The sequence below is a fragment of the Vanessa atalanta genome, chromosome 20 (genome assembly GCF_905147765.1).
Source record: "Vanessa atalanta chromosome 20, ilVanAtal1.2, whole genome shotgun sequence".
Classification (NCBI taxonomy): domain Eukaryota; kingdom Metazoa; phylum Arthropoda; class Insecta; order Lepidoptera; family Nymphalidae; genus Vanessa; species Vanessa atalanta.
Window position 1 is genome coordinate 4,184,048 of NC_061890.1, and position 22,868 is coordinate 4,206,915.

At 32.6% G+C, this 22,868-nt stretch overlaps 1 protein-coding gene across 1 annotated transcript in view; it reads left to right on the forward strand.

Annotated features, from left to right (window-relative positions):
• The first annotated feature begins 2,737 nt into the window (after window positions 1-2,737).
• LOC125071647 (GAS2-like protein pickled eggs) overlaps window positions 2,738-22,868 on the forward strand; it is a 115,637-nt gene continuing 95,506 nt past the window's right edge. The window contains exon 1 of the mRNA XM_047681952.1: window positions 2,738-2,762. The gene's annotated coding sequence lies outside the window, so the exon portion shown is untranslated. The remainder of the gene's footprint in view (window positions 2,763-22,868) is intronic.

A 22,868-nucleotide genomic window follows, 5' to 3' on the forward strand; every position in this document is an offset into this window, starting at 1 on the left:
TAAGCTTATTAAAGATAAATGAATCCTCAAGGTCGGCCATCTTGTCGCCAGAACTTACCAAATAAGGCTTAGTTAATAATAAACAAATATTTCCTTATAAAAAGTACAATAAACTGTTCTGTGTTGATTATATACAATTCTACGAACCGACAGACATATGTAAGTACTACATTAATTAAATTACTTAATACTGGCTCCGTGACTATCTGGAATGATACCTGTACCACCCACATAACCTGATATTCCGCGATTTACTAGGTGGTAGGTCTTCGTGCGAGACTGTCTGGGTACTACTCACAATCTCAGTGTTCAAGTGCACTCTCGTTTCCTCACTTTCATAATCCGATGGGAATATACGACTGGACAGAATTTAGGCGTCGCACCAAAGCGTTTACGTGTATTTTAAGACAGGAGAGTGTTACCATCGCTTTGCCAGGTTTGAATCCTTGTCCTAAAGATCTGCAGTCTTATTTGGGTACTAGACTAACGAGGTTTCCTACACGAAAAAGGTGCTAAATCATAAACATTTACTGCTTTTAGTTTCAAGTGATAAAGAGATAATCATAATCTCAGAGAAAATCATAAATCTTATTTTGGTGATTATTTGAATTATTTTACCGTATCGATTTGTTGAATTGCAATGGTCCATCTGACGACGAGATAGTACTTTAAGAAATATTAATCATTCCTCATATTATATTACGTAAGCGCCATCAATCTTAAGAATTAACATGTTTTATCCCTTGTGCCTGGGTGCCTTCAAATCAGCACCATACTAACATACGAAAATTTTATCGAAGTGTTTTCGCAAGATTCTTTAGAACACACTACTTGGATCAAATGTAATAAAACGAATGGGCTTTAAAAGTGCTTTGGAAATACATATGTGAAAATTGCTATCGATAAAATTCAATTAACATTTAATTTGAAACTCGTATAAAATTGCAACAAAATATCTATGTATTGAAATTGCATTTCGCCCGAGGTTCTGTGTCAATTAATTCTCGCCTCCTGATGCTCAAAGTGACGAAATTATTTATATGTTGCATCTAAGTATATGTGGCGTCATATGTAGCCGTGTATTTTTAAAACATTTACTTATTTTAAAATATATAATTTTTAATAATTAAAAGTTAATTATTTTTCGATGGGAATAGTGTGCACTTACTACAACTGTTAAACTAACAATCATTATCATTACATAGTATAAAACAAAGTCGCTTATCGCTGTCTGTCCTATGTATGCTTAAATCTTTAAAATTACACTACGGATTTTGATGCGGTTTTTTTAATAGATAGATTGATTCAAGAGGAAGCTTTATATGTATAATACGTGTACAATGCAGTAGAGTAACACTTATAATTTTAGAGGTTTAATAATAAACACATTTTTTGTGCTTACATTGTAATCGCTGACTGAAACCTACGAGATAACACATAACAAAATTTTTATCCTTTACTTTTTACGAGAAATAATGGCTTATTTTCGAAACGATTTTAAGCAATACAGCATTAATACTTATCCAATTAAGTACCTTAAATACATTGTGCATTTAATTTAGATCAATATGGCCTTTTATAGCATGTAATTTAAATGAATATTTTCAAAGATATTACAGATTTAAAAGGCAGCGACATAGCGGCTTGTATTGTCTAATGTCTGAAAAACTGTAAACGTTTTAAGACATTCTGTAGTATATTTAGTGGCAATATTGTAATATTGTAATATAAAACAAAATCGAGTTTTCGAAATGTCGGTAGAGGTTTTCTCTATGAACAAACTCGAAATAGACTTGATTGACAGCATGTAACATGCGACATTTACTATAAGAATTATAAAATAGGATACATTTCACGAGTGAGGTACGAAGTGAATTGATACAGAATCGCACTGCAGATGACAGTGAGGTGAGGCTCTATCATTAATAAAGTCGCGTCGAACAATGACTTAATTCTTTAGTAATATTAATTCATCAATTTCATTATTCATTCAGAAAGACAGACAGTTTTCTTAGTTTTTATCTTCATCTATGTAATATGACGTAATTCCAATTCTAAATTCAAAAATATTAAAGACACAGTGGGATTAAGCTACAGGTTTTGGATCCTTAGTTTACTTATTTTTTTTATAAAGCTTAAGTGATAGTGAAGCATAGGCTGAGTAAATTTAAGTTAGAAAGCGTTTTTAAATTAACATTTTTATTATTGTTTTTCCATTAATTGGTTGTTTCTGCAGACGGATATAAGTCTAAACAAAGAAAGAATAATTACTATAAACAGCGCCCTGTCGACGCGTGCGCTCCAAATCTATTTTCAAACCAAGTTCATTATCGCTTTTATTACGATAGAGATGTTCATTAGAATCTCCAGCATCGATAATAATTTGTATACGTACTGTACAACCCTAATTTATTTTTAAACAGGTATTAATATTATATAAAATTATACGTACTTGTATTAGGTAAGGTATTATACCTTATTACAAATAGATAATTACCCTTTACAAATAGATTTGTAAAGGGTAATGTAATTTTTCTCTTTTAAAAATAATATTAAGGCAAAGAAAAGTACATAAGCCTTTGAAATAAATATTTTTGAATTGGATTCTTTCTCATGATTCTGTTTTTTTTTTTTTTAAACAAACACCACAATGATTGGAATTGAATTTGTCACTTACCAAACGACGTATGTCGGAAATAATAAATAAAATTAAAATTTTATTTTCCCTTTTTTCAGGTCGGCATTAAGGCGGCGACAATAACGTAAGTAAGTGTATCAGTATTACTAAGTGTTTTCGATTTTTTTTTAAGTTAATGAGGGTATAATTTATCTTATTAATTTCGTTGTAAACAATATTGTTTTCAATACACGTTTTTTTGATAACCCAAAATAATGATCCATTATTATTTTAATCGTCGTTATACTACAACTGATAGCAAAATTAATCTAATCATTAAAATATTTATTAAGAATAGTATTTGAAATAATATGCGTGTGTGTCATTTCGTTAGACATGGCAAGTTCATTACCGATGCTCATATCGCTAGTGACGTGCGTGGGCAGTTTTGTATCGATAAACTTAATGGAGGCGTCACGTAAAACTAGTTTGTCATGGACCACTTATTGTAAATGTTGTATTGTCTTTATCTCAAATATCACTCTATTTATGTGCACATTGACACTGAATGCTCGGAGATGAATTTATCCTCAGAATGAAATCATTTTCTGTATAAAATAAAAAAAACTTATTTTAGATATTTTATTTTAGAAATTTGACGGCTTTATTACTAACTAGTGACACGACCCGGCTTCGCACGGGTGTAATGCTGATGGACCTCTTCAAGGGGTACATTATTTTGATCTATCTCGTAGGGTTTAGCCAGTGTTAGCAATGGAAGCGCAAAAAATGTGTTTATTTACGCCATAAATTTAGAAACCTCATAAATTATCAGTATTTCCCTACTATATTATAAATTTATTATACATATAAACCTTCCTCTTGAATCACTCTGCCTAGTCACAAAATCGCATAAAAATCCGTTGAAATCTACTGAAAGTTTTATATCTAAAATGATCTCTTGACTATATACATTACAGCTACGAGAATTGTAACGTATTCTAGAGAAACATTGTAATTATCCAATATTGGGACTATTCCCTGCCTAACTTAGTTAAAATATAATTTTACGTTTAAATTTCTTATATTTAAATATCGGTTTGGCTCGTGATTTCGTCTAGTTAGTTAGGATCCATATAACGTTGACTTTGTGTAATAACCGTGTTCTTTTAGAGCGTCAGAGATTATAAGTTCAATCGACTATAGAGGAGTCAAATAAAACCAGGTATATCTTTTAAATGCGTTTTTAATATAAATATTTTGTTTAATTAATTTGAATAATAATAATCGAAAGTATGAGATACCGGTCCCATTTCCTTTAACACCTCTTACGAGTAGCTGAAGGATGTCGCTCCTACCCATCTTTATATATTTAACTCTTTTGAAAAATATAAAAGGGGGAGGAGGTTGAAATGGCCCCGCGCCCGCCATCAACTGTAGATTCCAACCATAGATCGGCGAACCTTCCTCGAACATGGGAAGTGCGATTTTATAGTGTGCAAACACTTTGTTAAATAATATATGAACTAGAACTAAAGTCCAGCAGGTATCACAGCCGTAGCTAAGGTGTATAAAAGACTAATAGTCTTATAAATAAATCAAGACCGTAGTCTAGCGGATAGCACAGTAATAACTATGTTATTCAAATCGACGACTAGACTTATAAATAAATCAACAAACTAGACCGTGGTCCAGTGGGTTTCACAGTCGTAACTGCGGTGTTTATAAAGTAGCCAATGCTACAACAATAATAATAAAAATAAGGATCAAAGTCCCATAAATAGTCAATCAGTCATAGCTGAGGAAATATGTAGTCAATGGGTTTAACCCTGGATTATCATTGCATTAAATCACTGTTTCTCATACCAGTTCAAGTGCACGACCATCAGGCGGCCTAATGCAAGCACAACGTTATTCGTTGCTATATCCACTGTCGCAGAGTGTCGTTTTATCGTAAGATAATACGTATTAATTCCAAACATAGTGGAATAATATTCAATTAAACTCATAGATTACCGCGTAGGAATCATTTAAGTGGATTTAGCATAATTTGCTATATTTTCTACCGTAGTAGGTTATAAAGTATGAAAATATATATCATGTATCATAAACGTATAATCGTATTCTTTCTTATAACTAAGACTTATATCTAAGACTTATAACTAAGACTTAAAACTAAATCGAACGTTTTCTTAACTAGCTTATAAACCTTATAAACGCTTCGCGTATCACGTTTTACTTAAATCTATAACTATACAGTGGATATACTTAACTCTACAACAGGCACACACCCGACAGTCGATTACCTAAACCAGCTTCGAACTCAGATCATTATTTGCACGTGATAATTAACTTCAAAGAGATATACGCAGTCTTATTACTAAACTAGGTGTCCTACTACAATATTTCTTATAATATCCTTAACACTAGGCTAAGGAGGCGTCCCTAAAAGGACGAACATTTTGCTACAAACGACACTTCTCGTATAAAGCGATTAGTGCGCCATATATGTATAGTGATGCCAGCCTGGATGAAATCCATTATTTGGGTCCTTCACTGCATGAACGTATCACTTCAGCATTATTACAGCCTCCGCAACGCCCTGCAACATTCGGTCGTGATTCTGGTACTACCGATTGATGAGAGACATCAATAACGACATCGTAACGTCAACCAGCCATAGCTCAGTACCACATAGCACATACACTACTCTAGTAACCCGGTAAGACAGAGTGAGGGACATTACCGTATCGCCAAAGACGTTATACAGTAACCTCAAACCCCGAAACTATCTCACGTAGGCAGCCTCATTGGTAACAGAAGGGGGGACACTACCGTATCGCCAAAGACGTTATACAGTAACATCACACCTCGCAACTGCATCACCTAAGCAAATTCAAGACGACATCGCCACGAGGGACACTAATGCAGCGACTCTCGGTCGAGCCACACAGCCTCAGACCACGCGTCGAATCATCAAGAATCCACCAGAGTATATTCAGTACAGTACTCGTGCGCGATCATTTTGCATGTGCATAGTACAAATATATTATAAAGGTTTTGTTATTTAACAATAAAAATCTTAAAACATCAACATCATTAGATCGTTGTCGTCGTGATCGTATCAAACAGTTATACCAAACTTGGATCTGTTTACTGATAATAATTGTGGAGTTTTAGAACGACCGGTTTACGAACTTACGTCCGTCGATCGACACAGTTTTACATGAAGAGTATTTATTTCGACCGCTATACGAACTTACATCCGTCGATCGTCACAGTTTTACATGAAGATTATTGATTTCGACCGCTATACGAACTTACATCCGTCGATCGTCACAGTTTTACATGAAGATTATTGATTTCGACCGCTATACGAACTTACATCCGTCGATCGTCACAGTTTTACATGAAGATTATTGATTTCGACCGCTATACGAACTTACATCCGTCGATCGTCACAGTTTTACATGAAGATTATTGATTTCGACCGCTATACGAACTTACATCCGTCGATCGTCACAGTTTTACAATATAATATCGCTACAACTTGCTCCGCTTACGGTTTACAAGAATCTGCAACATGGAAGACAAAGTTGACAAGCAATATGTTTAATTATTTTACAAATTAATTATTATTGAAAGAAGTTCAATCATTATTTATAGCCTTATTGCTATTTGTTAATATACTTGATTTAAATTTCATAATTAATAGTCACCGAGGTAACCCTCTACTATCAGTATGCATCGCCCAGTACATACTTTTTTTCAATTAGATATTATCGCAAGACGGCTACCATCAAACCGTTTCTATATCATATTAATTTCATTATTATATTTTATTCGAGGTTAACCCCGACCTTCTTTATATCGCTTTTATATAATAAATATAATGTCTCATTGAGAACACTCATTCATATGACGGCCTGCCTTACCGTCATTTGTAATAATCATTTGTATTATTTATAGGTAAAGTGCACGAAGCACATTCTCATTATAATTATATTTTGCCATGCATCCACCATTAATATATGAGTAGGCACTACACCGACACACGGATCTGCGCCACTCCTATATTTCAGAATAATCAACCATAGCTAGCAGCCTCGCAGTATAACCCGCACAGCTGCACAGCCTAGTATCATTTCTTATTATGTAATTTGATATGCATTATTGCACGCGGCCGATGCGGCGAGCGCAACACTCCACGCGTCCAATTTGAACCGAGCTGCCAAGCATCATACCCCTATATATGCTTTCACGAGAGTATGACATTCGGCGCAGGTCAGCCTTAAATCTATAGAATTTTGTATGAAAAAAGGTAAGCTTAATATAATGTCATTAATTTATTATTCCATGTATATGTATACATTTACTATGCAATCTCATGAATTTATTTCTATGTATGTTTTTATGTTTCTATATATGACATATAATTCTATATATGTATGTATGTATGCATGTATGTAAACTCTTCAAAACAACTTGACCAATTTTGATTAAATTTTAATATGTGCTTAACTGAGTCTACGGACGGCTTATATTGAACCCGGTAGGTGGCGCTGCGATCGATGTTATGTTTTATATATATAAAAATGTATTAAAATAACAATAATTCATTCTCACGTATTTATGTAAATAGTATAGTACAGTCCGTTACAATATACATTTAAAAAATAATTACATTTCACTTCGCATGGTAAGAGTACAAAAGATTATGTCATTGCCGTCCTTTGCTATATTAAAACCGGATCCGGAAACGTGTGCAGGAAGAAAATAACTGACAAATGGTTTAATCAATGTTAATTATATTCACCATTTGACTGACAGCCGACAAAAGTGTTGATTAAGTTATTATTGCTTTATATATTAGACTTTTACATATATGGTTGTGACAGATTTTATGAGTGTGATTCTTTGGGGTTTTTTATGGAGAGCTTTTTTGTAGTCATTTAGGCGGTACCACGCTCTTGCCGCACAATATATCGTTAAGCATAATTTGCTGTCTATATAATTTTATTAGAAGTTCAGAAATATAGGCAATGGTCAGAAGAATTATAATTCTTCCTTCCATGTCTACATATATATCGCCTTTGAATAAGTAGAGCTATTTTGTAAGAACTCATCTCACATTTCACTCGACTTCAAAATCGACTGATATGTTCTTTCAATGTGTCCTTTAACGTTTATAAATCAATTTTGTCAAATCATTTTCTGACATATCACGATCGTGTCCTGAAGAATATTTTAATTGATTCCAAAGGCAGAAGTGAAGAAACTCTTTGACCTTGAATTGACATCATTGGATGATATCTACTCTTAAATAGGCAGATTGTTGCAATACCAAAGGAACTAAAACAAACGAACCAACTTTATTATCTTGGTTTGCATTGCAGTTAAACTTGATGCTCGCCAATCATTCACGTTTTGATTGTTTTTTTAACGCACAAAAAACTTTAGTATTAATGGTGTTTTGATTTTTGAAGAGGTTGCTATCAGAACTTTGGAAGAAAAATTGTAAAAGTAAAAAAAAAGCTTTTATAGTATTTAATGTTTCGTAATAATATTGTTGAGTGTTGATGAGTTACTTCATGTAGAGCCAATTTAGAGTGTAGATTTAAGTCATGCTTAACATAAAAGTGCGTTGTCTTGGGAACAGAACCGACCTGTAAAATTTCAACACCGAGGGACCAGAGGAAGTGGTCCTAATACAACTTTCTTTCATAAAACAAACATTGCAAGTTAATTAAAAGCTCGTAATAAAGATATCTCAGGACTATTTAGAATTTAGCAGATTTAATCGCAAATCGTATGGAATATGTAAATCTAAGGTTTGTTTATATTTACTTCTGCCATTGGAATAACCATACACTCACCTTTTCATACATATGTTATATAATAGATCTAATATCTCACAAGAATTACAGCAAAGGTTGACATTAATTCAATTTTAATGGATTAAATAGAGAAACAGTAAATGATACAGACAAATGGAAAAGGCGTGTTACATTTTCATAAAAGAATTCCCACATTAGCGTGGGAATACCATTAGGAGTTTATGTCGTTTAATATATACGTGAGATTACTTGTGTTTGTTTTAATGGTACAATTGGTATAGTTAAAAAAACTGACACTCGTCGAATTTTTAACCAAGAATTTTGTTGTTTACTTCGCTTTGTAACATTTTAGATGTAATTAGCAAGGTTAGGTATGATGTATTATTGGTTCTCTATTAGTATACGTGGTTTTCCTCTACGATCATTCTAATTATTATTTTTTATTATATGACTACCTCGTTGATATAAAGCCTGATTAACTATTCACATAATGTCTATCTAATAATGATCCTGCGTTCCTGGTTTAAACCTCTAATGAAATTCTCAGTAGCTATAATGTTGTCTTAGATTTTCGCGATTATTACACATTGAAATAAAACTAGTTTTTTAACGGATTTAATCGCGTATATTAATTATTTTATTTTAACATCCCGACGTTTCGAGCACTTTGCAGTGTTCGTGGTCACGGGCAGACTGCCCGTTTTATTTCTCAGTAGCTACCTGACGTTTTGAATTTGGTAGTATCGTGGAAATCTCGTAAAGCCGTTGGTTATGTGACCGAACTCCCCCCAGTCGTGTCAGATTGCTGTCCTATCGAATTATAAGTCTGAGAGAATAGATAGTGCATCTGTATTTGGCTATTCACTCGAGCACTTGAATATCTAATGTGACATACATTATTCTCTTTGGGAATGGATGCCGTGGCTGAAATCTGTCAGCAGGACATGGTCATTATCGGATGGTCCTAAATACGTTAAGATCTTTTGGTTGTAATTGTGAAAGTCAATGTTTGATATTATTGAATTGCATGTTTTATGCAATCAATAATAATCAAGATGACATTTTACTTTTTGGGTAGTTTTAAAAAAAGTGGAAGTTCGTTTAACGGGTAATTTGATGGTAACTGGTAAGTTTCGCTAGGGAATCTTACCAGAATTAAGGGCAAAGGTCATTAGATAAATTTCTCGTTACATAAATGTAATTTTTTTTCGGCAAACAAAAGAAAATTTAAATATAGAAAGTCCTTCCGTACGAGTTCCCATGACGGCATATTCATAATGTTTACATGTGTATTTAAAGGCCCACTCGGGGCGTGGTTGACATTACGAGAGGCACGCGAATGTCTAGCAAACAGCCGTGTGGGAGCCCGGTCAAGTGCGTAGACCTCACACGTGCATGTGACTTTTATTACCTTGGTAATAGAGTACAAGTTGAGATAAATTATGAAGCAATAAGTGTTGCCATAAGTTGATAGAATCCATCGATAACGTGACACGCAATCGATAAACAAATAGAGCTGTTGGTTTATTTATTGAGATTTTAAAAGGTTGCATCATTACATAAAGTGTCCGGCTTAAATATTTAATGTGTGAAGTTTTACATGATTGATTAATATTTATAAGAAAAAAAAGTTATGCAGAATTGGAATTGAAAAATCATATTGAAAGTTTCGACGCGGCGGTTTTGGAATGTAGACGTCAATTACCGCTTTGAAGTTGAGTTGTCAATTGCTGTTGCGTTATTAATTTATAAATAACTACTTGTTGCCCGCGTCTTCGCTCTCGTTGGTCATTAGATATTAGGGATAATGCCCTGAGTCTTTCAGTAGTCTAAACCGAATTTCATTAAATTCGGTTCGGCGGTTTGTCCGTGAAATAGCAACAGTCAGACAGAGTTACTGTCGCATTTATATTAGTAATATAGACAAGTAGTTTTCAAATTAAATATATAACCAAAAGAAGTTGTAATTTAATTACAATATTAAAAGTACGACGGGTTAGTTGATGCTTTTTTGTTTATGGTATTTGCGTTTGTTAATGTAATCATCATTATTCTGTTTGCTGTAGTATTATTATACTTACTCTTTTTTGTATTGCATGACAAATGTTTATAGATGGATAAACTCTAAAGAAAATTGTACATCACTGATTTCTGATTATTAAACTAAATTATAGTTATAATAATAAATTCAGAGACTGGAGAGACTGGAGAGACATTCGCAGCAAAGCGATTCGTCATAGGCAGCAAATATATATAAAATGGAATTTAAGATAATAATTGTTACAAAGAAACTTTCTTTAGTCGATCACAGCGGACACTGAAGTAAACATTTTATAAAATTTTGCCGACATCTTATAGTTTGCAACGATCGATCATCGTTCGTATCGTTCCAGTCATTTAAAATTCATATCGAGATAATTGAACGAATGATTGAATGACTATGATGACAGGTGTACCAGTGCTGTTAGGAAATAACAGCCTAGACACACCTGTGGTTGCCAAACTGAATATCAATATTAATTTGCACTCATGTTATTGAAGTGAATAGGTGTTAGATTTTAGTCTCGTTCCTTTCTATTCTGCTAATTTACAGCAGATATCTTTAATATTATAATTAAATTATTTTATTACAAGTATCTATTACTTATTACACAAATTTAATGCTCCGCGCTTGTATATTTCTCATAAATAACCATATATATATGTATTGCACCATTTGTATGATGTGCTATGAGCGATGTGAATGGTTTAATATTACAGGATAGATTTTTACCCTTTGGTCTAGTATCGGTATAATTCCTTTTCTTTAGCCACTGCAATGGCCGTCCTCGGCACGGATTGGGAAGAATTCGGGATCTTGTCGGTAACGCGTCCGCAGTGCAGTGCTCCGCCCGAAGCTCAGCAGAGCTCTCCTTAGGGGGCGGCGGTGATCTTGCCTCCCTGCACTCCTCGCTAGTGTGTACGGCAGCATGAGACCATCCCGGATGCCATTCTCCTCTGGGCCATCTAAAATAGGAAATTGGAGACCTCATCATGTGTCCACGGCCCCAGGGTTACGTTTTATCTTTTAAGCCCGACGTTGGGGCTGATCAGTATAACATCTAACACATGGATCACACTTCGGGGACACAAATTTCTTTCTATCTATCCATCCCTTTATTCAACTGGTAGAATTGGGGTTTAACTTCAATATACTATTTTATCTTTGACTTAAGCACCTTGGGTTAATAGTAATAATTAAACATGAGAATAAAATTGTATTTTTTATAGACATATAATACCTTCCGTGGTGGCAGGAGGACTGATTCATTTTTTCTTCGAAAATACGTAATTGAAGTTTATACAGGAGCTATTTTTAATGTTGATTGATGCCTGAATTATAAATATAAATATAAGTAATCATTAGGGGCGTAAAGCTAACTATTCCATTGATCTTTTCGCGGGTGCCATGACTTTTATTAAAATATCTTACCGTGTAATTTTACTGCTGGTCTAAATTATAATTTTTGTGCAATTTTTTAAGATCATTGTTTAAATTATTTTGCAAATAAAAAGTGTTAAACAATAGATAATTTAATATTTTCTTTTCATATTATAGTAAAAATGGTAATTTTTGCTCATATATGTAATAAATTTATTTCGAAATATCTCTAAGAAACATTTCAAGTACGTCAATACAAAATAAATTTAAATATAATTTAGCACATAGATATCGATAGATGTAACATCACTTGTAACTTAAGTCTATATTTACAACACGCAGTGAGCACACATGTACGAGGAAACATTGTACAATGCAGTTCTTTAATCCTACTGATATCGACTACAAGTTTTCTTCATGAAGAGTTCGGATCAAATATTTACTTGAACTTGTCATTTGTGTTTTATTGTATTCTAGAAAGAAAATATTGTTTAATATTAATAAAGTATATGAGTCATTTTAATTCGACGGACATTCATTTTTATCTGACTCGCTGGTTTAGTGGCTATCTAATGCGGCTGTTGATCATAAGTTCTCGCTTCTCATAATTCCTGGATTTTAAAATATATTGGAGTTCTTTGTTAAGAAATTTGTGGGGCTTCATAGTTAAAAAATTCTGTGCTAGGCTTATTGCTATATATTATTTAGTATATAAAACTTGAATTTCACTACAAAGTAATGTGCGTTGCCGTGTACACTGGACTGAAATTTATTCTGAGATATTTTATAACGATTTAATGATTATTCGTATCGGTATGATTTTACGTAACTTATGATTTTTTCCTGCTTGTGAATTTCTAAATGAGTAGAATAAATCATATTCTATTTAAATATATATTAGGATAAAGTACCGTTTGACTTTAACTTTTGATTATATGAAAAAAAAAATTGCACGTAAATTGAATTTAGCTGATAATTAAGGTCCATCTAGATTTATTTAAATTTATCGATATAATAAAAATTAATTGAGCATCACTAGTGATCTATGTTTACACGTCGCGGCGTCGCGTCGTCGCGGCGGTCCTGAGTCATGTGTGCATCTCGCTTTATTAGCTTAGAGGGTGTGTTTGTTTGCAACTTGCAGTTGTCTTCGATTGAGGGATTTTACTAAGTTTTTAAACTCGGATTAGATTAGAAGCAAATAGTTTTGTATGTCACGAGCGTAGGGAACACTACATGCGTTGTAATTTGGAATTTATGGATCCATTCTAAATCTAATCTAATCAGAAAGCTCTTTGGAACAGTATAATATCCGAATCAATAAAAGAAAAACATAAGGATTGTTGTGTTTAATTTGGTATAGTTTTTAATATATATATGCTGTAAAATTGAGATTAACTGCTGTTTTTAGGGGTTTTCTCAGTGATGTATACTTTTTTTATTTTACCTCATAATAATCTAGTAAAATAAAACTCGTACGAAGTATTCTTCATTTCATTCTATTTCATTAAGTGTAAAAAATAACGGTTAATATTACGTTAGTATTCCATTATATGGGTATAGAAAATGTATTTCGTAATAGGCAACCCAAATTTGCCTTGTAACGTTTATTTATGGCATTAAAAAATTTACGCCCTGCATTAAATTTTATCGTACACAAAACCCTTTCTTGAAAACATCGTAAATCCGTTTAAAGGCAGACATCCTTAACAGTTCATTGACACGACGTTGGAATTTAAATTTTATTTTCTTTATCGTAAGATTTTAATTGAGTTGACTGTATACTATATTAAATAAATAATAAAATATTCTAGGTATATTTCTAGTGTCCGTTTTTAAAAATAATAGTGTTCCAAATAATATTTTTTGGAAGTTATGTCTTGCTCAATATCACTTTGGAAACGAAATTAAACGTATATAAATTAAAATGAATGTTTCTATATAAGTCCTGTATGCGTTCCTAAACCATTAATCCAATTAGGTTTAAAATTTGTTGAGTTATTATGAGTAAGCCTGGGAAAGTTCCTGGGTCATTTTTTTTTTGTTCTTATCGTTCCTATATCTGATAGCTAGTATTTATTAAAAAAAAATATTTTAGTTGAAAAGAATAATTGTTTTTCGTTATAGTATAATGTAGATGAGTATACAGGCATTTCTATGCTTAGTGTTTAATTAGATCGATATTGGTTAAATGTATGGTTTCAATGTATGTACTTACAAACGAAGACAAAAAAAAAGTATTTATTCTATTTCTAAAACTATGACATTTAGTAATCGTCATTATATAAAAGTATTCTACTAATAGATACGGTAGTAGTAACTATAATTAAAAAAATAATGCAAGTACTTCAACTAAAGCAAGTGCATTCAACTTCTTTAATGTAGCACTTCAGGCGAATGCATTAAAATTGTCCATAATTCTAATATCTGTGACGACAGAGAAAGGAAGAGGTGTTTAAATTTAGAACAATATAAAAAAATCCGTAACGCGATTGGAACGTCTGTGTATTCTTATATACCATACATATATGGATGGTATTACTACGAAACAAGCGTTCGTAATATTACTAGCAGCCCCACCCGATTTTTTACGGGTAAAAATATATATTTTTGAAACAATCTATTTTTGGGTTCAATCTGAACTACCATCTTAAACACTCATTCACTCACTCACTCTGCTGGTTTTATTTAAGTTAATGTTTATTATATTACGCCGGTGAAGTCATTTCGACGTCTTTTTTATTTATATATTATATAAATAACGTTAGGGAATTAATAATAATATGGCATTACGGCATACGGGGCGGGTCATTTATATTTTAGAGTAGGCTATTTATATATGTGTAGACGTAGCTAAAAAAGAGGAATATTTTTTTTATTGAAAAGAGTCATATTTGAAATAAGTATTTTATTATTAGTGATTTATTTTTGTATGATCAATTAAAATTAAAAAATAAATATTTACTCTATATATAACTTTACTCAAGTAGGTAGTACATCTTTATCTTATAGAGTCAACATTTGCACAGCGTAGCGGATGCGACAAATGAATTATAACGTCCATATAGATGTACGTAGCTGCATGTTACGAGCGTTCATCTATTTTTCAAACACATGCGGGTGATAGGGCTGACGGCAGTCGGTCTTATATTTAAACATTTTATAAAAACTAAAGTTTGATTGGTAAAGAGCTTCAACATTATACATTACTATTTTCGTATTCGATAAATATATTTTATGTCAAGAAGGTTTTATATTAATATAAACACTGTGATACAAGTAAATTAATAACATTGTATATTTCTATCTGGCCACACTGAAAACCGATAATGTATCAATCAATAATTATTGTGAGGCAAGCCTCACAAATAATACATTATTGATTGAAGCTTGGTTCTCCTGCTAAGGTGAAGTTAACTATAATATTAATTATTATTATATCATTTACACTAATTATTTAAACAACAATAATAATATTTGCACTAATAATAAATGTAACGGAGAATAAAGGTAAATATCTAATACAAAAGGGGAAACTCAAAAAGGCGTTGACGTAAAACAAACGATGTGGTGTTTATATGGATTTAAAATCGCCATCTTGAGTGTTAAATCCAATGAGATATCTCGGTTCCAATTTTAAATTTACATTAAGTTGCGGCAACCCTAGCACCTATATCGGATTACGCAATGTCATGGACTGCAGATGGCGCGGATATTTTGGGGCTAGACACGACCGGGGGACGAGCTTGTATTGTTATGGGAGTTGGGATGCATTAAATTTGTTTTATTATGCGGGTGGCTGTAACAGTCACGCTGGTATGAACTAAACGTTAAATTAAATTTTCCTTTAATTTTTTATATCCATCAAGTTTAGATTATTATTAATTTGATTAGGTTAACTTATGTCAATAGGTTAAGAACTACTTTGTTCATTTATTTGTTGACTGATTTTTGGGCTACCGTCACTAGTTATTATGCCATGGAAGAATGACCTTTATTGTTAGTGTAGACTTCTAGTGTAAATTGTGGATGAGCAAATAAATATACAAATACAAAAAAAAATTGAAATTCCATATTTAAATTTTAAATCAGGAAATAGGAAATGCTTTATAAATATGTTTATGGGCAGAGATAACTTACCGCCACGTGGTTCATTTCCACATCGACTTCTTTGACATCAATAAAAATAGTACGCTTTAAGCGCTTTTTGTGGTTAGACAGCCAAACCATAGCTATCGAACGTATAGCTGACTCTGACGCTACTTTTGCAAGACTCAGAAAGTAATTTTTGTGACTCAAAGCTCTGACATGCTGTTATATCACATAACGAGTATTTTTGCAAGACTCTGAAAGTAAATTTGGGGACTCAAAGCTCTGACATGCTGTAATATCATATGACGAGTATTTTCGCAAGACTTGGAAAGTAAATTTGGGGACTCAAAGTTACATGCCGTTTACTCACATGACGAGTATTTCTGTAGGACTTTGTATAAGTGTATAAATTTCACAACGTATACTATATTATAATGCACGGCGCATTTAATGTAATGCAATTATCACTGCAAATTGCCGACTTTTTTTGGTCAAACCCGGCCACGCTAATTTCTTCTGTGAATAATTATTTTTGTGTGGCGCAAAATATCCTGTTCCTCGAGATATTTCTTTCAGATGTCATATGTTCTATCATATACCACCAACCTATATTTGGACCAACGTGACGGAATATGCTCCAAACCTCCATGCGGAAGATGCCTTGGCCTAACAGAGACATATTTAGCAGCTGTTTTGTCTGATTTTTACTTTGTCAACTTAACTATATCAACTGAATCATATGTGTCCGACGTTATTTGTGTAGTAGGTTTTCTTTAATTATTTTGTAATTGCGTGTAGCCGCACCATTACACTGCACATAGTCAATATATCTTATCAAAACGAGAACGTTTTAATAAAGATACATTATACCTGTCATAACATCGAGAAGTTTGTCTCAATACATCTCAATGGAATGCGCTAGATCATCATGTTTGCGCGTGCGCATGTCGTTGTATCAATTAGAATGGACTGAATCAACGGCACGCTAACAAGAATTTATTTATTGAAATTATTGTAAATTGTTTCATTTAGGGGAAATATTAATATACAATTATGTGACTTTCTTTTTTCGAAAATCCATAGAGCAAAAATAGTCCATACAGAATTGTACTGGCTGAATACGGTCGGTGTACAATTTAAACTTTAATTAAATGTTAAGGAAACTCAAATATAAGACCTTTTGTTTCGCAGTTGACAGACGCATTGAAAATAATGAAGTAACATTTAAAAGGTGGAGCTGAGCTTCTTCAAATAATCTTCAACCTCCATTCCATTTGACTCCTTTAAAGTATTTTTCTTTGTCAGTTAATATGTTTTTTGTATTACATGAAAATGCGCTTTTTTGATTAACTCTCTATATGTATGTATGTGTTGTTTATGTTATGGAATTGATATATACAATAAATTGTATTTAACTCGTGTATATGTATTTAGTATTATATGATGAGTAATAGGTATAAAGTTTCTGTTAATTAAGCGCTCAGAGTCAATCCACAATTATGATATATCGTTACTGTCGGTATATAAGGTCGTAAGTGTAATGGTCTACAGTAATACTTTTGCCCATAGCGTCGTTTTTATCACATCGAAGAAAAGATTCAGCCTTTAATATTAAATCCTATTATATCTTTAATAAACAGCGTTAGTTGTGAAATAATAAAAATGGTCCTAAAATAAGTACTTGGCTTATAAAAATATATCCTTATTATTTATATGTCTAAATATGACTATCAATGCGGAGAACGTACATAATACGAAAGTCGTTAAGTCGATAAGTCGAAATATAGTGGCCAACAGTTGGGTACTAATTTCACGCACACTAGTTTGGCGAGTATCAAGCGTAGCTATCACGCACACCAAGATAATAACGTTTGACTGTTTGTTTTCCTTCTTTTGTAGTGTGTGTAACATTAAAAACAAAATTCCATAATGGTTCAGTAACATGCCTATGTTTATTTGTAATTTTAAATTTGAACTAAGTTTTTAAATACGACCTTTTTGCAATGAGAAGCAACAATATATGTTCTGTTCGCTTTACTTAAAAATATATATATAATAGATCTCGGAAATTTTCGGATGAAATAATTAAAATCAATCTAATTTAAAATTGTTAGATTTAAGAGATGATATAGCTCCTTAGTTCGCAAGGTTGGTGGCGCATTTTATACAACACCAATATCTATGGACGGTGGTGACTTCATACCATCAGGTGGCCCAGTTGTCAGTCCGATGCAACAAGTATTTTCTTTCTATTCTCTTATTTTATTTTTCATCTGGTCGTTCACATATCACTTATATCCCTGGCCTCCTGGGCTAAAGGCCTCCTCTCCCTTTGAGGAGAAGGTTTGGAGCATATTCCACCACGCTGCTCCAATTCGGGTTGGTGGAATACACATGTAGCAGAATTTCGTTGAAATTAGACACATGCAGGTTACCTCACGATGTTTTCCTTCACCGCCCAGCATGAGATGAATTATAAACACTGATTAAGCAAATGAAAATTCAGTGGTAGTTGCCTGAACCCGAAATCATCGGTTAAGATGCACGCGTTCTAAACACTGGGCCGTCTCGGCATTAAGCGCGAACCGATTTTAAATTAAATGAAGATAATTAAGTTGTCTATTTAATAATTTATTTTTAATAAAACATTTTTATCGTTTCTTTATTTTCGCTTTCCTCTGTGATGTCACAGGGACGCTTGAGAGAAAAAGGATTGACAGATAATCTGTAGTTTGGTGAATATATGACATTTGTCAATTGTGACCGTTAATCTGTGATCTCTTCAACTCTAAACCGCTGAACTGATAAAGATAAAATTTGGTATAGAGATAGTTTGAGTCCCGGGGTTGGATATTAGGCTACTTTTTATAATTCATCCCTCGAGGGCTTTAATGGGGGTGACGGTTTGTTTGGTATAGGCGAAGTTTTATAAATTTCGCCGGGTACAGTCGCAGGTTAAGCTAGTTTAATATATCATGCAAGAAATTAATTGAAACAAGTCATATTATAATAAATTAAACATAAAAGAATACATGGTCACAGAATTTCGTAAATAATACTACAATGTAGGTACATGCATATAAATAAACAATCAAAGAAAAATGATTGCGTTTAAATATGTATGTAAAACGATGTCCGCAATAAACATTACAAAGTAATTGACCCCCACTGCAATCACTTACGCTGTAATCGAGAACTGACTGACTGACTGCTTTATAAGCTTTTAAGGATCGTAATGAGTTACATTGATTTATTCAGTTGCATTCATTTATTTACATTTAAGATTCGTTAAGCGCACCTCTTGTCACATCTTAGGGGTCAAGTAGGCAAGAATGCATGCGCCCGACTACGCGTCCAAAGTGGATAATGATTTTCATTTTTGTATGCAATGTAGAGTGTCAACCTTTCAAACTATCAATTAACTTTTGATTGCAAGGTCTTCTGAAAAATTATGATGTATGTTTTGATTGGTTTGAATTGTGTAGTAAGTACATCGAATGTAATAGCTTCGACTTCGTTACTTGTAGTGTATCGAATGTTTAGAAAATAGTATATATAAAATAGTTTAAAATTATTCCAGGAACTAATAGTCCAATATGTTAAATATTTGATAATGCAATTTAAGAAATTGTAATTGTGTTAGATGGCTCATATAGGAGAAATAAATACTATCTGACCAAAGACTATCCAGGGGAAGGGGGTGGACTAGTAACTTTAAATACAAGTGAAACCGCGTGAAACTACTAGTTATAATTATAGGCTGCTTATATTAGCACCTTTAGATGACTTAAACTCGTTTAAAAAAAAAAAAAAAACTATTTTTGGAAATCATTAAATGTCACTTACTGACGTTAAGTGATTTTGTATTTTATATTCACATTTGAATATAGATAAAAATCATTACATTAAATCTTTAATCAACTCATTATATCGAATATTCTTAAGTGTTTTGTCATTAGTCACCATTAGAATTTTTAATTTAGGCGATACTTTGACTAGAGAGGTATTTGGAAGTGATATGCGCTTAGGTATATTTTACTACTTGTGGAATTAAAACTATAATTACTATAGTCTATTCCAAACAAGACAAACAAACAACATTTGATAGCAAATTGACGCGATGTCATTGGTCGAGAGCTTGATTAAACCTATTTATATATTTGCTATAGATTTGCGAAAACATGGCGTTTTGAACGTCAACGAAACTGTTATCGGAATTTTGGAAGTAAAATTAAAGTGCAAATAAGTAGTTAAGTAGTTAGTGTAATAGTGTTGTATTATAAATAAATAAATATTAATCAGTAATTCCTATCCGCAATATACGAGTAGCTGAGTTATTAGCAAATCGCATGAAATATGTGGATCTAAGGTTTGTTTATCTTTTTTCGTACTTCCATTGGAATAGGCTATATGTACTACTAATGCTAGCATATTGTATCGAAGTACATATGGCGTGTGGGTATATTTATTATAGTATAATAGATACTTATTTAGTTGTTGTTGTTGTTGCACTTTTAATTCTGACATATGCAAACTAAAATAATGCTTATTATTCGCGATAAGAGCTTGAAGTATTCGTTGATTTTCATACAAAGAACGTTTCATAAAAAATTTCATAAAAATATGTAATTGTATATGATTTACGAAAAGCTGATTTGAGTTTCATGCCGATTGTCGGTAGAGTTTACATTCCTAACCGGTGCTGATGCTAGTTTTATATTAAATTCTATTCTGTAACATGATTTAAAAGTGCTTTTACGAGTTTACTTGAATAAATAATAATTCGATTTGATTAACATATTTTAAATTAAATTAAATCGCCGATTGTATTTTTGTATTCTCAAATTATCTACGTCTTAATTAGTTTCATTTTATGTCCCTAAGTGTGGAGCAACATTATGTACACAGATAAAAAAATAATAAAATTCTACACATATATTTTACTTCGTTTATGAGACATTTCTTTATATGCCAAGATATGTCTTATACCTACATGACATTATTTAACACCCACGCCGCCATAATTGTTTTTTACACACAAAGAAACCGAACTATTATAATGAATTATGCTCGATTATAAACGAGCCAATTACATTACATTAATGGCTTCCATGTACATGTATGTACATGTAATGGAATCTAATTCTGTGATTCACGTCAACAGTACTAAAGAGTACCTATATATCTTTTTTTTTAATTTATTGATCCTAGTTTATAAATTAAATGTCAACATAATATGTTGATAGAACTTTTAGCATTATATTACACATTTTTTTATGAAGATATTTACAACAGCAACACTTCTTAAAATTTAAGGAAATATTATAATTCGTAGTAATTTCAGTTATTAAGAAAGATCGTAAGAGTTTGTTTTTTTTTATATAAAAGTCAATCAATAATAATTTTGCAGTTGGTGTGCGTGATAGATGTACAACTTTAAATGAGCATATCTAAAACAGCCAAAACGAAACGTTGTCTTTAAAATGCCACCAATACATGAAATTAACAAGATATACTTTAAGTGACCTATATAATCCACCACATTTTAAAATATTAAAACATTTTAGGAATGTTAGAGTTATCCATACTCTATTATTATAATTACGAACATACTCTATTTTGACGTGTGTTACATTTCGGTGAAATCTCAAGAAAGACTTGAATTCAACCATCGAAGGGATGAAATTTGGGATGAAGATTTGTTTATGATATAAAGTTACTGTTAAATAGTCTTGGAATATGTCCGAGTTTTATTGTGCGTATCCTGCTCGTTGAGGGGTTCTGTGATAGGCATAAAAAGTAGCCGGTGTCCTTCCTGGGTTGGTTTGGTCGTTTAAGAGCGACAGACAGACAGAAAGAGTTCCTTTCGCATTTAAAATATTAGTATAGAGTAAGTAAGTATCGGTGATATAGATTAAGTGCTCGGTGATGGAAACGATTTGGAAACCTGCATGTTTCTGATGTGATCATTGTACATGCATATTTGAGCAGCGTAGTGGTTTAAGTCAATCCTTCTCTAGATACGAGGAGTGTAAAAAGAGTATCGTTTTTACACACACATTTTTACAGTGCTTTGTGTGTTGTGACTGTTTATTTTGTTAAAATTATAGATTTTTATGCGCATGGTTAAAAAATATGTAGTGATATTATGATTAAATAAAATATAATTCTTTCCGGTACCAAAGAAATAGGAACTGTCGCCTCGCAAAGTCGTCACGAGTCCGCCCACCACACTGGCCACATTTCGCCGGGCGGGTGCCGGTGGGCGATGCGGCATTCTCAACCATTTTGCAACTTGATGGAGTTTCGTAGGGCTGTCACTACTGTATAAAGTAGTGCTTGATATTAAACTGCGCAAGTGAATGAATTTTGAAGTTCGTGCATTACATCTAAATAATGCAATATGTGGTTTTGATTGTGTGTGCCCAAATATGGAATTGTTCTTAATTGTAAGATATAGTTAGAGAAATGCACATCGCATACAATAATATTATCGACAATTGTGATATAATTATTCGAATATCACAGTTTCTTCTCGATATTATGTATTCAGAAATTCTTGTAAATTTCATAGTTCCCAAGGTTGTTGGCGCAATGACAATGTAAGGTTTTTTTTTACGGTGCCAAAGGCTGGGCAATGGTCATCACTTATTAGGTGGCCTTTTTAACAGTTAGGCTACCTAATCCACAAAAAAAATCTAAGATAAGTCAAGTCAAAGTATAGTTTGTAAATTATGGTATGTATTTTATTAGTAGGTTAATAAAGTATGTGAACCCTAAGAATCTAAATAACACTAAATTGTCCTTTAAATTGTCCCGTGACTTAAGCATGCGACACACTAACAGTTGCACAAAGAAACTTGCGTTCAATTAACAATTAAAAAAGCCACAAGTCAATGCC